General features: G+C 49.0%; 1 pseudogene; it reads left to right on the top strand.

Moving 5' to 3' along the window:
• The first annotated feature begins 1,369 nt into the window (after positions 1–1,369).
• LOC129553011 (CD151 antigen pseudogene) lies at positions 1,370–2,193 on the top strand (annotated as a pseudogene).
• The last annotated feature ends 6,860 nt before the right edge of the window (positions 2,194–9,053 follow it).

Genomic DNA, 9,053 nt, shown 5'->3' with positions numbered 1-9,053 from the left:
TGCACTAGCCATGTACAACTGGGGGCATTGTTGCCTCCCTACTCTCCCTCAGACAGGGGCAGGGGGCAGTAATGGCATGACTAATTCCTGGGGCCTCTGGGTATCTGGATGCATCTAAGGCAGACCTAAGGGCCCCAGACACCTCACTGTGTGACAGAATCAGCCAACCTGGGCAAACGCTGTAGAAACTTTATTCTGGTCCCAGTTCTAACTGACTTAACTCATGGGGTTATTACAAAAATGCAATGGGATGACATGGGCAAAAGACTTTTCTTCCTGTAAATGGCTCCACGTAAATGGTGGTCATTAGCTTGCATTGCTCTCTGGTGCATGATTTTTAAAAGAGAAATTATTGTTTGTTTCTAGTTGTCAAAGTTTGGGCGTTACAAAAAAAAAACTCACAGAAACAAAGAAAAAATTGTTCATTACCCCTCTACCCCTTGATGAACTCTATTAACCCATTGATGTATTTCCTTCTGGCTACAAAAATGTAAATGTGAATATAATCATTGCCTGACAAAATCCAGCAGTGTCCCATTGCACTTAGAATAAAATCCAAACTCCCTGTAAACACCTCACCTTGGCTTTCAGACTAGTTATCCTCCCTGTGCCCGACTCTCCCCTACCTCTCTTCTCCCTGCCCACACACTATTCTCTTCCTTTATTTTCTTTTCTAATACTCCAGCTGTGGTGTCCTTAAAGCCTTCCGCACTCTGCTCCTCTCCAGATCCTCATGACCAGATGTTCTTCAATATGCAGGAGGCAATCAAACTGTCAGCTCCTCAGATCATCCCTACCTGTCCCTCATGCTAAACTAGCCCATCTTATATCTTCTTTATGGCACTGTACTACTCTCAGGAATTACCTGTTTACTCCTGAACATATTCTATATGTTTGTCATCTGACTGCCTCCCAAATAATGCACTCACCTCCTTGCCCTCCATCACCAAAGTGTTCAGAATATTGTCTGGGACACAGCATCTCAGCTACTTAAAAAGTGAATGGAGAGGGCATGGGCCGCGGTGGGGCTGTGGGCACCCCCGGGCCACAGCCCGCTGGCCTCTGCCACCTTGGGTGGACCCCGGGGGCCCGCCCGAATGTGTGTCCCGCCCTTGCGCGGAGCTCTGCTCTGACCCAAGGCGTGGAGTCCTTGGCCGCTGGCCGGGCCAGGCCGGCTGCGTTTTCTCTGCGCTCAGAGCCGCGGCCCCCGCAGCCCGCCGCTGGCCGCTGATGCGGGGCTGCTTGAGCCAGACCTGTGACCTGTCCCTGGCCTTCTAGTGGAGCCTCCTCAGGCGGGAACTTCTGTCTTCTTGCTTCACAGAGGCGCCCTCCCCACCAGCCAGCCCCTTCCCCGCCTGCTGGCCCCAGGATGGGCAAGTTCGGGGAGAAGTTGACAACTACACACGGGCACCCTCTGCCTCAAGCACCTGCTCTTCACTTGCACCTGCTGCTTCTGGCTGGCTGGTCTGGCCGTCCAGGCCATGGGCATTTGGACGCTGGCCCTCAGGCATGACTGCATCAGCTGGCTGGTCTGAGGCACCCTACTGGCATCTTGGTGGCAGGCGCTGTCGTCACGGTGACTGGGGTTCTGGGCTGCTGTGCCACCTTCAAGGAGAAGAGGATCCTGCTCTGTCTGTATTGCATCCTTCTCCTTACCATCTTTCTGCTGGAGATCATTGCGGGAGTCTATGTCTACTCTCAGCAGCTGGACGCGGAGCTCAAGGAGAACCTGAAGGACACCGTGACCAAGGGGCACCGCCAGCCGGGCCATGAGGGCGTGAGCAGCGCTGTGGACAAGTTGCAGCAGGAGTTCCGCTGTTGTGGCAGCAACAACTCGCAGGCCTGGCAGGACAGTGAGTGGGACTGGAAGGACAGTGAGTGCATCCGCTCGGGCCAGGCAGGTGGACATGTGGTCCCCGACAGCTGCTGCAAGACCATGGTTGATGGCCGTGGGCGGTGGGACCCCGCCTCCAACATCTACAAAGTGGAGGGCGGCTGCATCCCCAAGCTGGAGACCCTCATCCAGGAGCACCTGAGGATCAGCGGCGCCATGGGCCTGGGCATCGCCTGTGTGCAGGTGTTCGGCATGCTCTTCACGAGCTGCCTGTACAAGAGCCTGAAGCTGGGGCACTGTTGACCGTGTCCGTGGGCGCCAGACCTCTATGTGCCCCACAGCTTCTCACGATGCGGTAACTACTGACACTCCTGACAACCAGGCTTCTGTGGTCCAGGACGTGGCTCTGCCCCCTCCCCTGCCAGGGAGACTGTTCTCTTGTGCATGGGCCCCCCACTGTGCCATCACTGGGACCTCTGGGGACCCCCAAACCCAGAGTCAGCTTCAAATGCCTTTAGCTGCACACCAGAGTCCCAAGGCCTAAAAGGTCAGCCCCACCTATCTGCTGGGGTAGGTGGGTCAGGGCTGGGGATTAACAAGGATCCCCTCCCACTGCTGTCTTCTTTGGGCTAAAGTCATGGCCTTGGGTTGCTCCCTGAGGCCTGTGCAAGTTGGGCAGAAATGGGCTGGCTCAGGGGAACTGAGCAGCAGGTGAGGAAGCCCCAAGTGCCTCCCCCCAGACCCCTCGGGTATTGGGGCCTCCTCCTTAACTGGGGAGCAACTTTCCTGGCCAAGCCTCTGCCGCTCCCCCTGCTGTGCTCCCACTGTGCTGACCACCATCTACAGCCTTGTATTGACTGGTTCTTTGTTGTCACCCCTCTCCCAGAGGCAGGCATCCCGTGGGTTATAGTCTCTGCTGTATTCCATGCCTAGGACTGCTCCTGCTACTTGATAGGTGCTCAATAAATGTCTGTGGAATTAAAAAAAAGGGGGGAATGGATTTTATTAATGTACTTTCAAGCTGAGATCATACTGTATTAAAGGTTTGCAACTTGATGTTTTCACTTAATACGGTGTGACCACAATGACTTTTCCCAGGTGGCTAAGTGGTAAGGAATCCTCCTGCCAAGCAGAAGACCTGGGTTCAATCCCTGGGTCAGGAAGATCCCCTGGAGAAGGAAATGGAAACACACTCCAGTATTCTCACCTGGGAAATCCCATATGGACAGAGGAGCCTGGCAGGCTACAGTCCATAGGGTTTCAAGAGAGTCGGACACGACTTAGCAACTAAACAATGACTTTCAATGGTAGTGTGGTAGTCCATTGAATGAATATATCATCATTTTCAGCTAAGTCCCTGTTATTGACTAGTTGGGACATTTCTTTTTTATTTATTTTATTGAAATATAATTGATTTACAATGTTGTGTTAATTTCTGCTATACAGCAAAATGATTAAGTTATACAATGATATATATTCATTTTCATATCCTTTTCCATTATGGTTTATCACAGGATATTGAATTTAGTACCCTGTAGGACCTTACTGTTCATCCATTTTATATATAATAGTTTGCATTTCCTAATCCCAAACTCCCAATCCACCCCTCCCTCACTCCCCTTCCCCCTTTGCCAACCACAGATCTGTTCTCTTTTTTGGGGTTGGAGGGGGGACTTTTCTGATACTTGTATTTGCATGTGATAGATACTATAGCAACCATCCTTGTACACAAAGTTTTGCATCCCTCCATGACCATTTCCCTAAGATTAATTTCTAGCAGTAAAATCATGGCATCAAAGAGGGGATCGTGTTTATCCTCTTGATATATATTGCCAGACTGGCTTAAAGAACAGTTGTACCATCTCTGAGTTTGCTTTGATGACCCTTAGCATTTGGCCTTCTTAGTGGAATCCTCTGAACACAAAGGAAATGTCACTATCTCCTTACTTAAGGTTGAGGTCACTCAGCAAGACAGGTGATGTCTACTGCCTACAGGAACCTCCTTCATTTCCAGTGACAGGTACACCTTCGAGCACTGCTGACAGGGCCAGCACGTGATTTGTAGGGATCCTCCTAGCAGTGATGCTTTAAGACTAGATGCTGCTTCAGCTGGACCTGAGGAGTTTATCATTCTGGAAACTGATGACAGCCTGCCCCAGCCAGATTCTGTCCCAACTGAATATTCCTCCTTTTGGGTCTAAAACAGGCCCTGGGCTCAGCCAGCTGGCCTGTTGCTGAAGCCTGCCCACACCTGACCAAGTCTTCTGTGCCTTTGCTCACCTGCCTTTGCTGTACTGTCTCCACCTGCTTCCACCTGCTTCCCCATGGTCTAGGGCTACTCCCCACCCCCACCTTCTCGGAAGCCCCTCAGGAAGCCCCTTCCAGCCCAGAACTGTCAGTCACTCTGATGACCAACCTCACCTCTGACATTTCATCTCACTGTGCTGTGTAGACAGCTTTGTGCCTGGATAAGTTGAAATCTCCAGCTGAGTGTTTTTCTCCCTCTGGGAACTGGTCCGTAGTAGGGATAGCTAGGCCTGGGACTGAGCCTTGACTCTACTTTCTACTAGCTCTGTGCCTTTGGACAATATATTGAATCCTTCTGAGCCTCAGTTTTCCCATCTATAAAGTGGGATTGTAATAGTACCTATCTGAAAGAGTTGCTCTAAGAATCCAATCTGCATAAAGTGCTTCACAGAGTGCCTGACCACGAAACAATTGCAGAAATCAATGGACAAATAGGAGTTCATCTTCGTTTTGTCTCTACTGCCACAGAGGACAAACCAGTGACATGCACAATGTTAAAGGAAACATTTGTGGATGGAATGAACATATATAAGCCTTCACTGTGTTTGTATTAGAAAACTAAGATCATGGCATCTGGTCCCATCACTTCATGGGAAATAGATGGGGAAACAGTGGAAACAGTGTCAGACTTTATTTTGGGGGGCTCCAAAATCACTGGATGCTGATTGCAGCCATGAAATTAAAAGACGCTTACTCCTTGGAAGGAAAGTTATGACCAACCTAGATAGCATATTAAAAAGCAGAGACATTACTTTGCCAACCAAGGTCTGTCTAGTCAAGGCTATGGTTTTTCCCGTGGTCATGTATGGATGTGAGAGTTGGACTGTGAAGAAAGCTGATCGCCGAAGAATTGATGCTTTTGAACTGTGGTGCTGGAGAAGACTCTCGAGAGTCCCTTGGACTGCAAGGAGATCCAACCAGTCCATTCTAAAGGAGATCAATCCTGGGTGTTCATTGGAAGGACTGATGCTAAAGCTGAAACTCCAATACTTTGGCCACCTCATGCAACGAGTTGGCTCACTGGAAAAGACTCTGATGCTGGGAGGGGTTGAGGGCAGTAGGAGACGGGGACAACAGAGAATGAGTTGGCTGGATGGCATCACCGACTCGATGGACATGAGTTTGAGTGAACTCCGGGAGTTGGTGATGGACAGGGAGGCCCGGCATGCTGTGATTCACGGGGTTGCAAAGAGTTGGACATGACTGAGTGACTGGACTGAACTGAACTGAACTGAAACAGCATCCATGGGGACCAGAACCAGCTCTCTCAGGATCTAGGGGCAAAACAAGGAAAAAGGAATCTCGTCATTAGCTGCCTTCTCACTGAGACCTGTCTCCAGTGTTCCCCTCCCCACATTCTCTGATTTAGTCCCCACACCAGCCCCACAGGAAGGTATTTTTCTGTCTCTCTGACAACAGCTACTCTTTTGGGACCATCTACTGTGTGCTAGACTTAGGCGAGACAATTTTTAAAAATGTGATTTCATTGAAACCCTCACACTATCTTAGTGAGATGAGGATTGTTATTCCTGAAGATGAAATGGGGTCAGGAAATTTAAGTATACCACCCGAGGGCTGACAGGTAGTTAGAGAAGAGGATGAGACTGGATTTGAAAGAAAAAGAAAAGAACCAATACCCCACCCCACCCCTCAAAAAGAGCTAGAAACTTTCACTAACCACCTGACTTTTTGACATTCTCACAGAACAGAGTTCTGCATTCAGTCAGTGTTTAATAGAAAGGGGAGTCCAGTTGCGTGGTGATCTTGGCCCTTCTAACAGATGCTTCAAAGGGAGCGGTTTCTATTTCCGGTGGCCATTCGTGATCTCCAGGGACGTTGCTCCCCACCTCCCCCTCTGCCATCATGATGTTCTTGTTTTTCTCCAGGCCCTATGACTCAGCACACAGCTCCAGATGGCTTCCTGCATTTTCAGCCTTGTTGGCTGGGGTGCCCAGGTCCTGGTAGAGTAAACTAAAACCGAAAATCAGTTACAGCTAAGAACGGAAACGCACTCTTCTCTGCCCTCTAACATGAAGACTGCAGGGTCCACGATTCATGCTGGTTGGTCCCTCTATGGCCTTAGCTTACATTGTTCATCCCTTCTAGCCCCAAGACACCCCACTCCACCCCAGCGCATCCTTGATGCCTTAAAGATGACACCCAGGGGTGAACCTAGGGCCAGGTTCCGCCACCACCTTGGTTGATTGACCTTAGGCAATTTTCTCTGTGAGCTTCAGCGATCAGACAGGGACACTGATACTGCCTGCCTCTAATGATTGTGGGCCAGATAAAATACAGAGCACCCAGCGCTATAGACTAAATCCTTATATCTCACCAAAACTCATTTGCTAAAACCTGCCCTACGTGATGGTATTAGGAGGTGGGACCTCTGGGAGGTACATAGGTCACAAGATCAGAGGCTTCCTGAATGCCATGAGTCCTGGTACAAGAGACCCCAGGGAGCTCCCTCATCCTTTCTATCATACAAGGACACAGGGAGAAGACAGCCATCTGTGAGTCAGAAAAAGGGCTCTTACCAGACTCCAGATCTGCTAGTGCCTTGATCCTGGACTTCTTAGCCTCCAGAACCATGAGAAATAAATGTGTGTTTTAAGCCACCTTGTCTGTGGCATTTTGTTATAGCAGCGCTATTGCACTAAGACACTCAATTAAAATCAGGCTTCAGATAGACAGATTCCTTTAAGTATAAGTGTGTTCCAAACGTTGCATTCAGATCTAACTGGGTAATTTGCAACTTCATTTACTAAATTTAGTAAGTCTGTGTGGAGTGAGGTGACAAACGTGCAAGTTCTCTGTCGCCTAGCAAGAGCTATATACTTAAAAATGTCTTGACCATGAGATGTGTGTGTATCAACCCCTGGGCCAGCAGCTTGGTCTGGAGCGTAGAACAGGTAGTCTTACCATCAGGTGGTGGAGAATTATACCACCTCAGCCTGTGAACTGGGAAACCTGGATCTTGTTTGTCAGTTGACTGATCCTTGCACAGTTCACTCTGGGGCTTCAATGATTCCATTTTGAATTCTCCCAAATACCAGAATGAGAAACTTTGGGACAACAGCTAGCTGAACTTTTCCTATTGCTGGTTGACAGGCACACGTCTGGAGAAGGCACTGGCGACCCACTCCAGTGCTCTTGCCTGGAAAATCCCATGGATGGAGGATCCTGGTAGGCTGCAGTCCATGGGATCACTAAGAGTAGGACACGACTGAGCGACTTCACTCTCACTTTTCACTTTCCTGCATTGGAGAAGGAAATGGCAACCCACTCCAGTGCTCTTGCCTGGAGAATCCCAGGGACGGGGGATCCTGGTGGGCTGCCATCTATGGGGTCGCACAGAGTCGGACACAACTGAAGTGACTCAGCAGCAGCAGGCACACGTCTGGACCAAAATCTCCTTTTGACTATATGATTGAAGAAGAAAGAAACCCAGCATGACTTATAAGTGAATTATGCAACAAAGGATAGATTTAGCTCCAAGAACACTGCTTAACATAGGAAAACAAAAGGAAACCACTAGTATACCATATACAGACAACTTGTTTATTTAGGGCTTTGGGTGTCTCCTACTACCAGAATTCTGAGGGAAGGAATTTCTTCTGTTTTGTTCTTAGTGCCTGGCCTAGGCAGGGTAGACTGTTTGTTGACCTGAAACCAGTTTAGCTAGTTACATTAAAGAAAAATAAAGGTCTTAATCTATGAGGAAGGAAGCTTTCTCAGACCAATATCCTCCCTTCCTTCTTTAGATGATATTCATGGCCCTAAGGGTATTGTTTCTTTTGGTTTTTTGTTTCATTTTTATTTTTTTGGCTGTACCACATGACTTGTGGGATATTGGTTCCCTGATCAGGGAACGAACCCGGCCCTTGGCAGTAAGAGCGAGGAGCCCTAATCACCGGACTGCAGTGAATTCCTAGCCCCAAGTTTTTTAGAGCAATTTTTACCACCTCTCAACAAAATCTCCCCTAAACAGTAACCAACTCAAGAGTCCAGTAACTGGGGCCCAAGGGCTGGGTTCCTTGGCCTGCATTCCTCCAAGTTCCTTAAATGTCTACTACAGTGTTTTGTTTTGTTTTTTAAAACAGATTTGTCATTGGTCACCAAGACACTGATGAATGCCCAGTACCCAGTCAGTATTTGAATCTGATGACTGGCTGGCTCCACCAATCAGAGAAGGACAGGTTGGCCCCAGAAACTCCTGAGCATTCAGGAAGCCATCTTGGAATTTGCCTCTTAGAAGCAGCAATGCAAAGGGGGACCCAAGAGCGCTGGGGCTTGGGAACGGCTCTCCAGTTCCTGCAGCCGCTTTCGGGCCCCTCCTCCGTGTCCCGCTTCCTTCCTCTCTGCCTGAACGGCCACGGTGTCAGCTTTCTACCCCGCAGTTCTCAAAGCTGCCCCCGCATCTCCACTCCTGTCCCCCGCCCCGGCCAGCCTTCCCCATCTCTCCCAGGGTTATTGCTTCCAGACTTTGCTCCTCACATCCTTTGTCCCCACTGCCCCAGAGTGATCCTTTCTAAACCAAGAGTCAGCTGCGGTCAGCTTGTCCCATATCTCCCATTCTATTACATTTAGGAAGCCTGACACTCACTAAAACGTTTCTTTGTGCAAGATGTGGGGAGACAGGGCTTAAACACTCACGGCCATTTCTGGTTTTGAAGACCCGCTTCCACTGAATTTGCCCAGGATAGGAACTGAATACCTTACACACATACCAGTGCCATCCAATCATCTATACAGACGTGGCTTTGGCCCTTTTTCCAATTTCCCACTGCTCCAAACTCCTATCAGTCATTTTTGTGAGCATCAGCCTGTTCTGAATTTTTCTGGATGAATAAATTTATATGTCAGCAAAGCATTGTGTCTTTAATTATGAACTTGAAGTAAATATGTAATG

This window comes from Moschus berezovskii, chromosome 18, assembly GCF_049115385.1.
Source record: "Moschus berezovskii isolate FMDL1 chromosome 18, NW_MosBer_1.0, whole genome shotgun sequence".
NCBI classification, from domain to species: Eukaryota; Metazoa; Chordata; class Mammalia; order Artiodactyla; family Moschidae; genus Moschus; species Moschus berezovskii.
Note: the sequence above shows the minus strand (reverse complement) of the source record. Positions and strands in the feature narration are given on the sequence as shown.